The sequence below is a fragment of the Protopterus annectens genome, chromosome 8.part1 (assembly GCF_019279795.1).
Source record: "Protopterus annectens isolate FY-2018-M chromosome 8.part1, PAN1.0, whole genome shotgun sequence".
Classification (NCBI taxonomy): Eukaryota; Metazoa; Chordata; order Ceratodontiformes; family Protopteridae; genus Protopterus; species Protopterus annectens.
The window spans coordinates 175262097-175279170 of NC_056742.1; the positions used below are offsets into that span (position 1 = coordinate 175262097).

At 37.2% G+C, this 17074-nt stretch overlaps 1 protein-coding gene across 2 annotated transcripts in view; it reads right to left on the reverse strand.

The window, feature by feature from the left end:
• The window catches only part of VAT1L (vesicle amine transport 1 like), a 1089685-nt gene that overhangs the window by 757447 nt on the left and 315164 nt on the right, over positions 1 to 17074 (reverse strand). The window lies entirely within an intron of this gene.

Below are 17074 nucleotides of genomic sequence, written 5' to 3' on the forward strand. Positions count from 1 at the left end.
ACATTTTTATCATTTTGTGCAGATGTAATCAGAATTAAATTCCTGCTTCATTAGTTGAATGTAAACCGCAGATTATGTGGCAAGCAAGTGCAACCTTTCTGCTATACTTGTACTAACTCAAAGGTAAGTGTTACCATTTATGGAACTGTAATCAACACTGAATTACTGAATCATTCATACTCTAATTTTAAAGAAAAACATGTGCTTCTTATATGATAAATAAATAATTATTAATTATATCAGAGTAAAATAGAAGAAAATCACTAAAATGTATTCATTAAATGTTTTTGCTGATGAGAACTTTTGGCAAAAGTATTACAAATATAGATTAAAGCAAATGTATGTTTCGTGGGAATATCGGGTGCAAGCAAGCTTAATTCTTTTGTATATTGACAAAACAATGTCATATTCAGCGCACATAGGTTTTATCTTGAGATTGATTCATTAAAAAAGAAGCAAGTGGTACATTTTCGTGAGCTGAAACAGTGCACACCATGAACATTTCTTCTTAGCTTACTGTCACCCACAAGTGTTAATTCAAAATGTTACCACATTATGCTAAGACTTTTCAATTCATAATGCTCTACCACTGAGGCTTTTCACTTATGTGGACCAAAGCACAGAGGATAGTCTTGCATGCAAAGCTGCATGCTACTGCATCAGTCTGGGGGAGTGGCTAATTTTAATTAGCAAAGTACTCTCCCACAGAAATGTCCACAGCTACCGATTTCCTTCTCTGGTGTATTTAGAGAATCGCTTGGCTTATTAAAGCTCTATTCTAGGAGGAAAAAAGGGACTGCTGTAAAAAGAGAACAGAATGGTCACTTATGCACTGCTGTGAGAGTAATCAAGTTGTTGTAGGTAAGCTCAGAAATGTTGATTTCTTTTTTTTTTATTTGAAATTTTGAAGGATGGGAGGGATGTTTTACTGTGTGTATACTTAAGGACTTGTGTGGAGTGTTTGTAGGAGCATGAAGCCTGAACAAGGCTGAAAAACTGTGTGTGTATATGTGTGTGTGTGTGTGTGTGTGTGTGTGTGTGTGTGTGTGTGTGTGTGTGTGTGTGTGTGTGTGTGTGTGTGTGCGTGCATATGCACATGTCTGTGTCGGAGTGGTCATACTATGGGGGCTATGTAGGGAAATGAGAGTCTGAATATGTGTGTGTGTGTGTGTGTGTGTGTGTGTGTGTGTGTGTGTGTGTGTGTGTGTGTGTGTGTGTGTAAAAATGTATGGCTGTGTGTGTTTTCATGTGTGTAACTGAGTGTGTGGGGCTTGTTTGCTGATAAGTGGGCGTGGATATTTGTGTGCACATGCACATCTCTTATTGTGTACATGTTGGGGGTGCTTTGGTAAAGCAATGCATGGTCTGCTAGGGAGAACACTAGCACAGTCAGGGCTGACAGCATTCATGTTTGATTCAGAGACAATAGTAATGAGGTCTTTTGCAATGTAGCCATTTCTGTCTCTGAATTACATTTTCTCACCATCTTGCTAACTGGCCAGCCAACAGTGGGCAATTAACATATTTTATTGAATTCTTCAGATTGAAATGGAAATTTCTAACACCCATATTATTACCATGGTTATATACTTATGAAAATGCCAAACACAGCAGACTGTACACATGCACAGCAGTTTTTCTATTAACACCTTGAAACAGTCTGATATGCCTCTCATTAAATATGCTTGTTTACTTAATACAGAAATAAAGCCAAGAAGATCACATAAGAATCCAATGAAATTGCTTTGTCCAGTTTTATTAGAATCATGCTCATTAGGTCACATTTTTCAAGATTTACAAACAGAATTCACAACCTCTACAGCATTGTTCAGTAAGATAAGCCTATTGTAATTTTTCATCCAAAAGCTTGCTTGCAACGTGGACTTAATTTTCTTTCTTCTTTCTTTCTTTTTTGTTCATTCCTACTAAAGCCACTTAAACAGATTAACCTCCTTATGCTCTTCAAAATGTCTTTCTTGGCCGGGGCTGTGTGGTCACATGAAGCAGAACAGAGAGAGTTAGCCAGCAGAATTTCTGGTCATGACATTCCTAATTTTAGAATGCAAAACTAACACCTTTTAGTACTGAGTCACATATCTGTACATGAGCCATCGACTACGCACTAGAAATGTACATAATAGTTGAGGTGTGCTGTAATATCAGGCAAATTGTTACCACTGTATTATGCCTTTTGACTAATTTCTCTTGTGTTTACTAGAGATCTTCCATGTCTCAGGTCATGAAAGTCTTCATAACTATTGACACAGAGAATTGTGTAGCTCTATTATATATTCATTTGCAAGTATGAAAAAACAAGCATGGATTATATATTTGAGTTTATGTGGAGGTAAAAGGATCTTTTCTTGTAAGCATTCTACTGAAGATGGCTAATGTCACATTAGTATCATCAGACACCACAGTTTTATTTGTTGGAATCATAACATAAGAGCCATGCATTCTGTTCATGGATGGTAAGTCTACGTATTGCCCCAGATTCTGCAGCCATGAACATGATCAAGACTCTCTCTCTAGTGTACTATGTAGTTAACTTTTCACTGAATGTGCTAAAAACTGAAAGTATTATGGAATTAAACATTTATTGAACACAAAAAAAAAGATTCTTAAAAAAATGAAAATAAATATTACTGAGATTGCCACATACTCTTTTCATATTATTTTAAAAGCATTGTCCAGTTCACCATTTTCTTTATAAAAGAGTTTACACTAAGTAGTTCAGTATTTTACATATTTTGTACAAATTTACATTCACCAATCCAGTCGTGACCTCGTAAAAGAAGAAAGCTTTTTTTTTTCTGATGTCTAGTCTTCTTCATTTTAATGAATCTTAAAACACGCCATTCAGTGACTGCATTTAGGCTGCTAAAATGTACTTTGTTACTTAGCTATATTGTCTTTGGTAGCAAAAGCAAATAAAATTAAGTTCTGTATTGCAAAAAAAACTGTTTAATCTGTAATTCTGCAGAATCAGGCACAGTTTCACTGTAAAGTAGTATATACCCCACACATACATTTATAACTTCACTTCATGGATAGGTTAAAAAAGTATTCATACTCTTGAAGATATCATATTAACGTAAAAAAAATGTTGGTCAGAGATGCAGTCACACAAAGTGCTTTAACCTGTAATATTTGTCACAGTAAAATCGTCCTGGAATAACTCCAATCATGAATTGTCAAATTTTCAAGCCATTGTTTACTGGCAGAAAAATATATACTTGGGTTTCTGAAACATTATAAGTTGTAAGATGTCTGTTACATATAACAGCCATGGCATTTGCGTTATTCCAGCGGAAGATGGCACTTACATAATTTTGAAGGACAGCATTATTTTGACCTAAAGGTGGACTGTTCATTGTTGCCATAATGATGTTTTTGTTAGGTAGCTAATGCAGGGAATTCCGGCTATGAGCTGGTCTTTCTTTGCCCAGTAGAAAGTTACCTACAGTAGAAAGTTTGATTCCCTTAACCAACATTTATCTACTGTATGAATCTCAACAATTCACTTAACCAGACAGTACTTTCATTGGTTCATTGATTAGTACTAGGCTAAATGCCCTTACAGGCCATTTTAAGCCTAGCCAATTACCCCATGTGAGAATCAAACGCTGCACTTTGTGTATGTAAGGTAAACACCTTAGCCACTATGCCAACCTCCCACTCCTGGACTAAGCCTGAAAAAGGTCCACATGGATAAGTGCACTACCCTGGTTAACAATATACAAATAAAATTGGTAAAAATATGCACTGTTGAGAGCGAATACAAAGACATTTAAAGCCTTGTGGTGCTTCAAGTGCTTGGTATCTTCCTTCAGCCACTTCATATATATGTTCTACATTCGAATTGGCCTTTTTGATTCAGTTTTGGCAATATCTGATTTTCATTTTCTAGTAATTTCTTTTTTTGACATCCAACAGAATTAACAAGGCCTCAGCTCAAAAAATAATTTCCTTGGTTACAAACATTTGCTCACCAAATATTTCTGACAGAGCACTCTGTAGAGAATTTCTAAAGTCTGCTACTTCACTAAACTCCCAAATAACGTGTTCCTAGTTAGCTCGTTCTTTCCAATCACACCTCTAACATTTGCCATCCGACTGAGGGAAAAAATCTTTGGAATCTGCTTGGGGTATAAAAATATGTTTGCAAACACTTTCAAGCAAAAAATCCTACATCTTCTAGCTTTTGCTGCATATTTGGGAGATATACATATCTTCTCCCAATGTTTCCTTGTGGACTGCATATTCAGTCTCTCTTCCCAATCTTTTCTAACCCCATCTGACTGACTGATAAGTGTTTGTGCAATATTTCATATAACTTATTGATTATCCCTTTTTTAACAACAGATTCTATTCTGGATTCAAATAAACACTCTACCACAGCAGGCCTTTCACTTAGGATACCTCTCTCCCATTCTCCTTACCTGTACTCTGATATCAATCCTTGGTAAGGAAGGCAGTCTCTAGCCTGTACTCCAAGTATCTTCTTGGTCTCTCCTCATTCCATTACTTTTCTCTTTCTTTTTCTCTAGTTATTTGCCCAGCGCCTTAGTTCCTTTGCATTTTCTCCAGTAAATTCCAGACCCCCTCTTGCCTATTCCCTGTACCCCTAATTGCAGTAATCCCTATTAGCAGAATCTGTCTCCTTTCTTCATTTTCATGTTGGCTTAGTTTAGAATACTTTCTGCTATTTTATGAATATAATATTCTCTGCAGCTGTTGTTATTGTCCTTAAGGATACACATCCAAAATCCCACTGTTTCCTTATTGTTTTGAGTTTCGTCCTGCGTCAGCATCATCCCTCCTCCACTTTGAATTTCAGTTTTCTGATTGTGTTATGTATATGGCCCTTAACCACACAGCTCTAAAATATCCCTTCAAATCAAGTAATCTTAAACCACCTTGTTCTATTGGAAAGAACAACTTATCCCACTTGACATTTGTCCTCTTCCTCTCTGAGACAAAATCCTTCAACTCTTTATTAGTTATTATTCAGAACCTCTCCTCTAATTGATAAAAATATGGCTGACCTGTATACGAAACTAAAGGGACTAAAAATGTTTTTACTGCTTGAATCTTGCTATCCATATCCATAAACAAGAGCTTCCAGTTTCTCAGTTTTTGTATTATCTTTTGTTTAATCTCTTTCCACATATCCTTAGCTGCCATAACAGAATCCTATTTAACCCATACTCCTAAGTACTTCATTTTACTGTCCCCTCATAAATATGGCTACTGCTGAACTAATTCATGTGTGAGCACATAGTTTACACCTATGGCCTTTATTTTATCTTCATTAATGTTATATCCAGAAAGGGCGGCCGTGGTGGTGCAGTGGTTAGTATTGCTGCCTCACAGCAAAAGGTTCCCCGGTTTGATTCTCGGCTGGGGTGCCTTCTGTACGGAGTCTGCATGTCCTCTCTGTGGTCGCGTGGGATTCCTCCAGGTGCTCCGGTTTCCTCCCACATCCTAAAGTCATGCTGTAGGTGGATTGGACACTCTAAATTGGCCCTAGGTGTGAGTGTCTGCATGTTTGTGCCTTCTGTGGAAGGTTGGGCGCCGGGCTGGCAACTTGACACCGTAAAACTCCACTGCCAATCATGAGCGGACAGGTGATCCACTGTAGCGACCCCTAACCGGGTAAAGCCGAAAGAAGAAGAAGAAGAATGTTATATCCAGAAAAGACTTGAAACTTTCTCAGAATGTTCCTCAACAATGAGATATCTTTATCTGGCTTTATCAGGTAGAAAATAATATAGTCTGCAAATAAAGCCAATTTTTGATTACCATACCAATTATATCTTTGAATTTCTGTGTCACTTATTTTCTTTGCCAATGGCTCTAAATATAACATAAATAACAAAGTGGAAAAACAACACCCATGCTTGGTTTCTCTGTTAAGACAAATTATCAGAGAGGAACATTCTCACTTTAATTGTTGTTTCTGATGCTTCGTATATCCTCTTAATTAACCTTATTATTGTATCAGGGAATGCAAATGCTTCCATTGCCCTACTCAAATCCTAGCTTAATCTTTTGTATGCTTTCTCTACATTAAGACTCGACAATAACAGTAGTATTTTGTTGCATTTTGCTTCCCCCTGGATCATCATTGTTCTATTAATGTTGACAAATATTTGCTTCCCCACCACAAAAATCACACTGATCCATATATATTAGTTTTAGCAGTATCTTTGCAATTCTTTTAGCTATACTAAACCTAAACACTTCATAATCACAGATTAAATTGAAATGGGCCTATATGAACTGGATCTGATGGGGCTGTATGGTCTTTAGTCTTGTAGCCACCACAGCTTTCTTCCAGGATATTGGTTCTTCCCTCCTTTTAAAATACTGTTATCACATTCTTCACTTCTATCCTCCAAACTTCCACAGGAATACTGCCTATTTCTGGAGACTTTCCTGCAGAATAATTATACGTCACCATTTTTATCTCATCTACTCCTATGTTAACTGCTAATTGTACAGCTTCATGTACCTCTAACCTTGACATACTTAAGTCTTCCATAAATATTTCCATTTCTGCTTTTTCTTGATTTCCACATTTCTCTGCTTTATATATATATATTTTATAAAATTTCCAAAACATCTTTTAATACCGCCACAGGATCTCAGGCTATTTTTCATGGTACAGGCTCCCTAAGTTTGTCAACAACCCTTTCTTTCTGTTGCCTAAGTTGTGCTAAGAGATTTTGGGCTCTAGATTTACTATCAAAAAACAGTTGCTTAACAGCAATCATTCTAAACTCATGCATATTATCCAGATACTCCTTTATTTTCTCTTTAACACTCTGCAGTTGCACCTCTTACTGTTCTGTGGGATTCCCGTTATTTTGCAATACTTTAACCTTTGTCAGCCCCTCTAAATAATTCTTGTTACTTCTTAACCATATCTCTTTTATCTTTTATCTCCACTTTATTTTTAATCTCCACTATCATGTTATCCCATTCCCATTCATTAGCTATACCTTCTGAAGAAATTTCTATCTTCCCTAATAACTCCCAAATGATCTCCACTATCCATTCCTTAAAGGCCTCTATTTTTAACAAGTAGGTGGGGAAGTACCACTGTCTCATTTTTAATTCATTACCTTGCATTTTAACCTTAGATGTTTTTGATGCATGATCTGAAATAGTTATTGGATGTGTGGTAAAATTTTAAATTAAATGTACATGTCGCTGTTAAATATAAATTCTGTCTAGTCTAGCCCAGTTATTGTACCTTGGGGAATGATATGTACATTCTTGACAAGTTCCTACTAGTGAACTCACATCTTCCACACAAAACAATTTCAGAAATCTACTCACTTTTGTTATATTTTCCCTTCTAGGTCCCCAAAATACATCCTCACTGTTGCAAATCAAGTTTCAGTTCCCACCTATAAGATATATTCCCTGATGAAAGTCAATTATTTCTCCCAAAATTTTCTTAAGCTCCATAATAGCAATTTTAGGTGAAATATAAAGGGTCTCTATCACTTCATCGAATGGCTATTCAACGAATACCCATTCCTCTTCATTGAATGGCAAATTTTAAGTAGGGCAAACAAGTGGTTGGCCAACCAAGTGACCAAAAACAAACAAAAAAAAATTAAAACCTGCCAAGGTGGGGGGTTAAATACCAACTCTGAGATCACATTACAGTGGGGAAAATGACACATTCCAGACAGTGGCCAACCACTGGTTTGCCCTAGTTAAAATTCATCATTTGATGAAGAGCAGCTTCGATAAATAGATGTTGGATGAATGGCTGTTTGCGGAATAGCCATTCAACAAAATAATATAGACCCAAATATATACACATACCAGCATAATTCTCCTCACTTGCCAGTAGCCCCTTACCACCACAAATCTACCATTATTATCCTTTTTTCTTCTTCTACCCCTATTGGAGTTCTTCTAGCAATTAGTATTAAGTACTCCCTTTTTCCTTTGTTCCTGATATTCTGCTGGATATCCATCCTGAAATCCTTTCTTTATCAAATTCACATGCTCACTTCACTGCTACTTTCACTCTGCATTGCTTGATACAACTCAATACTCTTACCTTTTTTCTATACCTGTAAGGTCATTCACATTACAAAATAACATGGATAGTATAGCCATTATAATAAGAAGTTATTATTCACACCTATTATATATGACAGCTTTTTTAACTGCATATTTCCAGCTTTTGTGTTATATGCGCACACTAATATTTTTCAAGTTGATGCTGTATACAGTTGTTTCTTGATATCTCCAATTGAATCTATGTCAGATTTTGCAAGACATTTTGTTTTAATGAAAACCCTCAAACAAAAACACAAACACACCCCCAGAACATGCCCACAACATACTAAGTTAAAACAAACATCCAAAAATGATGCAGTTTAATCCAACTGATAGAAATAATTATCCCAAATTGAAAGCTACATCCACAGACATAATTAACCTAAAATTAAGGTTACAGCTTGTGCTCCTAGTTACACTAATTGCTGCCTGTTCTTATCTTACCATTATTTCTCTCCCAGATGTGAAAACAGCTTGCATGTTTTCAGAAAACATTAACTTTTAGCCTTAAGAAAAAGTGTACTGGCTATCTTTAAATAAAACTAAATCATTGTTCTAGTAAATGTATTGAAGGATTTAGAGACCAGAAAAGCTGCTTTTATTCACTTCCAGAAAAAAGTGGTTGGCATAATGGTTAAAATGTTTACCTCACAGACCAAAGATGCAAGGTATGAAATGGAAAATGGCTAGGCGTAAAATGGCCCACAAGGACAGTTAGACTAGTAGTTACCTATGAATAACTTCAAACTTTAATTTTGTTTCTCTCAACAAGCAAGAACCAGACATCTTCAAATTTATTACCTTCACATGTAGGCAGCTTGTTTCAATGGATACATAAAAACAGAATGTACAGCTGCCTTCAACTGCAGACTTCTCAATTTTCATTCACCTTGAACAATTCTGTGCTAAAGGAAAATTATTCATGACATTCACAGTGGTCTCTTTTTTTGTTAAGAGATAAATCCAAGGGTATTAATCTAGACATTCAACTATGTAAAAGTAAAATAAAACATTTCAACTCTACATATATTATAATCAGTGCACTTTTACAACCCACCCCTCCCCAACAGCCTATTAACATACATGCAGTTTTGTACAGCCTATCTTCTATTTGTCCACTGTAAAAATGCCTCTATTTTATTATCTTTATCACATATAACAATCATTAAAAACACTGTTATATAACATGCAATTTAATTCATAAAATGTAGTACACAAATACTGTTAAGAACAAAAATTGTTTTACATACAGTTACTTCTTTGTTTTTTTCCCCTTTTAGTGTCCTTTCATACATTAATTACATGAAGTGGGGTATATGCCTTTGAGTCTCCCACAAGTTTAACAAAGTCATCAAAAGTCCAATCTTTCTCAGACAATTTTTCTTGTAATGCCATATTTCACAAATATGATTAATGCTTTACAGTCTCAAATTTATTCACTAATTTCAGTGTTGTTGGTCTGCTTCTTGTTCATCTCCATCTCCCAACCCCAAGACTCTGGTTGAAGTCCAAGGTACATTTGAGTCTTCTAGTCAACTCTTGTGCTTTTTTCTGTCTTTCAATTATTTTCTTTTGGAATGCTGCAAATGGTTTCACTGGCAAAGTCTCTCTATGAGATTTTGTATCAAAAGAATGAGGCACAGTCCCCTTCTGTTTGAGGGCTCAATTTTTGTTGGACAAACTTTTGTATTTTCTCGGTCTGCTCTGCATCAGAAAATGACTCTGATCCTGCAGAAAAAAATATTCTGAAAACAGCTGGGTACTGCAGCTTGAATCTCATACCCACTTCTCAACATTCTCTACTTACTAGGAGAAATATGCTTCTTTTTGCCTGGTGTATTGTAAATAATCATCTTCCACAAATACTCTTCTGTCTCCAATTTTTATACTAAACCTTTCTGCCAGTCTTGTCAAGATCAACTCTTTCTGCTGGTATGATTGCATCTTTACTAATATAGGTCTTGGCTGCTTTCTCATAGTTAGGTTTGGCACATACACAATGTGCCCTTTCAATTAACAAATCCTGCTGGGGAATACCAGTCCCGTTATGTATTTGTGCCTTCATAAAGTTAATACAGTCTGTTCCTTCCAGTTTCTCTGGTACAACAGAGAATCTCAGAGTTTTCCCTGTATGCTAAGACATACAGAAACATCAATGACCTATCAGATTAAAAAAAAACACTTATGTGATAAAAAAACTGGGGAAATGGCAGAGAAATGCCAGTATAAGGAAAAATGGAGATCGCATTCTTGGAAGTATTAACTCTTCCAGTGTTCAGTATCCCATGAAAGGTCAGGATTAGGGAATACATGACTAGATGTAGCATTGGATGAGAAAGAAGGGCTTGTTGCTGGTATAAAAATAGCAGATGACTGCAGAAAAAAGGATCCATAAAAGGTTAAATACACCCATCTTAACTAAAAAAAAAATTAAGCTGAGCTGGAAAGATGTGCAGCCATAATAGCACATTTAAACTAAAATGGCATGAGGAGTGAATCAGTGTCTCATACACAAAAGAGAGGATAAGATGCTCAGTCACAGGACAGACTGAAAATACATGATCACAGAGCTTAGTATAGGATTAAGTAATAGTAAATTGGAGCATGGCTTTAGAAGTATTGCTATGCAGGGCAAGGTAAGGAGTAGAAATTAGTAATGCAGGAGGGGGGCTACCACAGAGATCTAGGTAATGGTGAGAGGGTGGGGCAAAGACATGCTAACATACAGATTTGTCAGGAATGGTATGGGGAAGGGAGGGATGCAGAGGGTTTAGAGGGAGAGGTGGTGTATATAAGGTAGGGGAATAAAATGTGAGGACAGAAATAATAAGAATTTTACTAGTGCTAAGAACCACAGGGATTCAAATCTAGGGTAAATGCTGGGGAAATTAAAATAGAGGAAAGTGGCATGGGACATGCTGATGGATCAGTATAGTATGCCCAGCCAAGGGCATATCAAGAAAGGAGAATGAGATCTGGGGTGGAATACATGACTTGGGTAGAAGGAAGAGGATTACAGTAACGGAAGATATAACTCTACCAATTGCAATGTGTGAAATGCTCATCTCTATAGAAGGCAGAGTGGGGAGCAAATAAGATCTTGGACCAAAGAAATTTAGTCAGTTGTGCAGAGTTGTATGAGATGGAAAATAATTCTGGAAGTTCTGACCAAGGCAGAGAAAAAACAGGTGATTGTTGGGCAGGTGCCATCAGTCAATGGAGATCAGATTACTGTGTGGCTTAAACCTGTGTGGCAGGGAAGTAAAAGCTAACGACAAGGTCAGCTCATTCCATTTTAGACTGCATTATGCTTATATGGTTAAAAGTGTCAAAACTCATTTAGGTGACTGTAACTAAATCAAGGGGTGGAAAAGCTGTGGAAGGATAGCATATTCAGAGCTAAGCTCGAGGGTTTTAGGAAGAAAAGGCAAAAATGAAAGAGAGGAAGGATAATGCTTTGGTTTTGGAGGGTAAGATAATTAAGTAGGGTACAACAGTGGGCATACAAGAAGTAGAAAGAGGAGCTGGGGATGATTTGGAGGCATAACAGAAGAAAGCAAGTAAAAGGGTTACAAAGGAATTGAGGCCAATAAAGGTTTAATTAAAAAGCCAGTTAGATGGAGGTCAGGAAGGAGAAGAGAGGAGATGCTTTTGTAAAGCTATTGAAAAAAGGTGGAAGGGACTTCAAAAAGGAAAACGCAGATAGGAAGATAATCAAAAATGATGAGAAAAAAGCAAATTTACTGTTATTTCCCCCCTCAATCATCAAGAAAAAAAGATAAAGGATGGTGATAAAGTGTGAAGGAGCTAGACCAAAGTGGACATAACACTGGATTGTTAACAGGATAGAGATAGCGTTGAACAGGGAACTGTTTTCCTAAAGGATGGATAATTCACAGAGACCAGACAGACTGCCTCCCATGACTATACAGAATCTGTTCAGTGAATTTGGTGAGTCTGATGATGTTTTTTGACAAAAACATACTGGTTGTATGTCAGCATTAAATCTTACATTGTGGTTGCTGGTGCTGTGTCTATGTGAATAAACATTGTGGTTTGCGGTGGAAATAGCTATCCAAGTGCTTTTTGGGATTAATTAGGTAAGTAACCAGATGGAGCTCTTTGTCAGTTTACTCACCGATGCAGACCTGCTTGAGAACTGGAAGATAACAAGAATGATAACCTAAGAATTTTAAGCTACTCCTTTTTCATTGGCTTGTTTAAGCTTTCTGGTTTACAGAAGTTCTTCAAGGAGTTTATTTTGCCAGCTGGAGCAAGGTGACCGTGGTCTTTTTGTGGTTATCTGAGAACTGGAAGATAACAAGAATGATAACCTAAATACACAGGAGGAGAAAAACCTCAGGACTTTCAAGTCTGTTATAGTAGCGACAGGGAAAGTTGTGAAGAACATCTTGAGGGGAAAGGCTCACTTCTTTCCTAAAAGACAACACTCTGCAGGATAACAATCCACATGGGTTCTTAACGAGACGGTGCAGTCAGTTACTTCTGATCCATTTTTACAAACATATTATGGAAGATCTTGAGAGGGCAAATGTGGAGATGTGATCAATCTGGACTTCAGCAAGGTCTTTGACTCAGCCCTACCCAGATAGCCACTAGAAATACTTTATGGAATATACGATGATCCAGGATTGAATAATGGGATAGTGAAAGGAGTGATGAAAGGAGTAAATTAAGTTACTGGCTGAATATTACGGGTGTTGGTTCTGGGTTCAGTAGTTTTCATTTTGTGCTTGTTTCAGACATATTGGGGTGGGGAGGCTAGGAACATCCTCTGCAGATGATACAAAGATAGGTGTGGCAGTGTAAGGTGGGTGAAGAATGTAAGATGGAACTTAGAATGGATGACCAAGTGGCAGGAAATATGACAACTTGCAAACACAAAGTAATGCATGGCCATAACTACTGAAATACGACTTGTGGAGAGATGGACTGATGACGAAAAAACAGAAAAGAATACGGGGTTCGTTATCACATCTGCATTAGATTGTCTTAGGTATAAGGTATATACTTTTAAATGCTAATTAACTGGCTAAAGTGATTTGCACGATGCGAAAAAAAAAAAAATAATAGACCAAAATTTAAGGGATATCACTTCTGTGAAAAAATACAAAAGATGTATAATTTTAAGTTAAAGAAGAAGAGCAGAAACAATGAAACAGGAACATTTTGTAAACCACAATCACCAATGGGCAAGCAAATAGGCTGATCATGGAATGGTGACAATGAGTGGCAACAAAAACATGGAATGGTGACAAGGAGTGGTAGCAAAACATGGAATGGTGACAAGGAATGGTAGTTAAAAACATGGAATGGTGATAAGGAGTGGTAGTGAAAATATGGAACAGTAGCAAAACATGGAATGTTGACAAGGATTGTAAGCAAAACTATGTTAACCAGGAATGGCCCTTGGTCAAATGGTGCCCTAGGTAAAAGGGCTCCACAGTACCCCCCTCCGCATACACACACACACACACACACACACACACACACACACACACACACACACACACACACACACACACACACACACACACCACCCGCTGCCCCCATCCAAATTAATTTTTTCTTTGTTTTTCTCACAGTTTGTCTTACTCTTCAGCTTTTCCTGAATTCATTCAATACATTTAAGTAAACAATTTTTTTTTTACAACAAAAAAAATAAATAAATACTGGAAAAGCACAACTGCTAGAGCAGTGCCCTAGGAGGCCACCTAGTTGGCATATGCTTAAGGCCAACTATGATGTTAACTCAGTAATGTGGCATTTCTTATCACAAGATAAATCAGTCTGCATTCCTGAGTATTACCTATTAGGTGAAACAACAGTAAGTCAAACTTAAATAAATATCAGGATGGGAGCATTGACAATAAGCTGGGTAAAAACATTTCATATTTAGCAGTATCAAAACGTATTAGAAGAATGCAACAAAGTCCTTGTATTGTTGCTCTTGGCAGACGATGCTAGCAATAGTAAAGATCAAGGTCAGTGCTGCTGATCTGTAAGAGGATGAATGTTTTTGCTGGAGCGTGTGGTGTGTGTGTGTGTGTGATGTGTGATGTGTGGTGTGTGGTGTGTGGTGTGTGTGTGTGTGTGTGTGTGTGTGTGTGTGTGTGTGTGTGTGTGTGTGTGTGTGTGTGTGTGTGTGTGTCTTAATTCTCTGAATCTGTGACAGACTGCCAGAAATAATGATGCAACAGTAGCATTTGTAATAATGGTCTATAAACACAGAGTTTGAACAACCACTCAAAAATGAAGCAGAGGTCTGAGGTGTGGAGTTAGTAAAGCCAGGAGGTAAAAATATTACTATAGTTCTGATGTCATTACACCTAATGTCCAACTCAGATTTAAAGCTTCTTGGTATTGAGCTCATCGTGCTCATATTGCAGGTGCTAATGCAGATTTACCTCTCAGCTATTGCCACTGCACTCTGCTGTTTGCAGGAATACATTTAATTATTACTCACTGGTGAGAAAAAGGTTGGTATCAGTGCAAATATATGAACTCGTGACTGGGTGACAATCTAGATAATGGGAGTGACTGGCCATTTTGTAAAATGTTCTTCCTTTGTCATTATAATTTGTTGGCTGTAGTGATACTAACATACTTACAGCAGGAGCATGAAAAACATGACTTTCTTCTCAAACAGACACCACTGTGCACTTTTGAAACAGATTCTGAAAATAAAATAAGTTAAGGTCTTTGAAGGGAAAACCTGTCTTACTGTGAAACTTAAACACATCCATCTATGGTTTTCAATGTCTGTCTCTGTTATTAGTACACTGAAAGAGCAATGCATTGCCTCCTAATTTTGTACATGCACAGTGCTTAGCATATACACCTTTGACATTCTAGTTAATTCATGTAATGTAATGTCAGGCAGCATTACACAATGAATATTGCTAGACAGGGTGGGCATTACAGGGAAATAATGGACCACATTTGGTGTTGTGAGGCCCAATGTAGCAGGGCTATTATTTTATTTTTGTTTTTCTCCCTTTTATTAGTATATGCTTCTTTATATTTTTGATGTAAAATAATTATTTTACCTTATGTTTCCAAGTTGTGCTGGAAAATGCAACTGCTATTGGAAAAAGTATGTTACACCCATAACATAAGTTATGAAAGCGTTAAATGTCCAGATGCGCACACACATACAGTCACACACACACACACACACACACACACACACACACACACACACACACACACACACACACACAGAAATGCTCCCAGTAATTACAGCCTCTTTAATGACTTAGTACACCTCAGATGCCTTATTGTGATTAAATGAATTAAAAAAAAATCATATATTAACCATATGCAGCTCAACAGTCTATGATTTTGCTGCATATTTTTGCCATGTCCCTTAAAAATATTTGATTTTCTGATAAATCACTGAGGAGTACATTCAGACAATAAAGCCAGACATTACAGTTTAATACTTCTCATTGTTCAGAAAATACACACTGAAGAAAAACCTCATGCTGTGTATACCTTTCAAACGAATTCAAGGTAATAAAAAATGCCCCTAGTCCTAGGTAGTTGTCTCTCCATTATTGTTAGCTTTGCCCAGAAATCTAGAGCAAAATTGAAAGGTATGTATGCATTCTGTCTCTGCCACTCTTTCTCTCTCTCTCTAACACACACACACATGCGCACACACACACACACACACACACACACACACACACAGACAGACACAATTTCCATTCATTTTTCTTTATTTTTTCTTTATTTTTTCCATCTTTGCTAAATGTGTATTTTTAAGCTGTGTTTAGCAAGGGGAAAGTAAAACATTAAGACCTTGTAACTGGTGTTGCAGTTACTTTTGCTGATTGTATTTTTATTTATTTATTTTTATTTTCTTTATTTATTTTACACTCATTAAACTGCAAAGCTATGTTTAGCAAGTGTAAACACAATGGCCATATTTTGCTTTGTACAGTCTGCTTTATGTTGCAGTGAAGTGGAGGACTTTTTTTTACCAGGCAATATCTGGGTCCAGTGGGCGGGTCCTCGCTTACCTGCTTTTAAAAGTGAACGTGTAATGCTGAGGCAGTCTTCTTATCAGAGGCTCAAAGGAATCCTTCAAAAAAGCCAGCTGTCATTGACCACATTGGTACTCCGTTGGTGCTCTTGTTTATATTTTCTCCTGTCCCTCTTGATACTTTCCAGGTCTGTGGTTTTACAGGTTAATTGGTTGTTGCACGCAATAATAATGACAATAATCAAAGACCTTCTTCACACTGTGTTAGGGTGATCTATGGGTCTAGGGTCTGAAGAATAGTATTAATAATCTAGATAGCTTACGTCGTATTGTTGGGGAAGATGTGTGAGGGCAAGACAAGGCATACTATAGAGAAGTGTCAGCATTCTAGAACACTGCAGCAGCAGGCCATCCAATCCGACAGGGGATTTTGGCACCATCTGCTGGTGGCAAGTCAGACAGCACTTTACCTACAGTAAGGTTCTGTTTGACTGCTAGTGCTAATGCACTAATATAGCATATTAAGAGCTGTATTTCTCAATAGGGACAAAACAAATTTTTTGTCTCAATTGCTTCAGTTTGGCAAATATGTACTAATCCTTTTACTATTTGTAGGTCCCCGTTTAGAGATTTTCATGGACAGATGGCTTCGGTTATCCCAGGAAACCCAAGGTTTAATTTCTGACTTGGAGGCAACTCAGACGATGAGCAAGGATAGAGCAGTAACAAGAAAAGTGGTAGCAAATCCTGACAAGGTGTCAGTTAGTGGGCCCACCCCTTCCAAAAGGGCAAAAAGGAAGACAAAAATAATTGTTGTAGGTCCGGTGGATAGCTCAGCAACCCTGGTGGAGGCTCCACTGGAAATTGAAGGTAAAGATGTTGTGTGGGGTGGTACCAGGACTAGGACTAAGCATTAGAGGCTAGTCTTCTGAAGAATACCTGTAGGAGTTCATTAATTCTTTACCAGATGAAGAC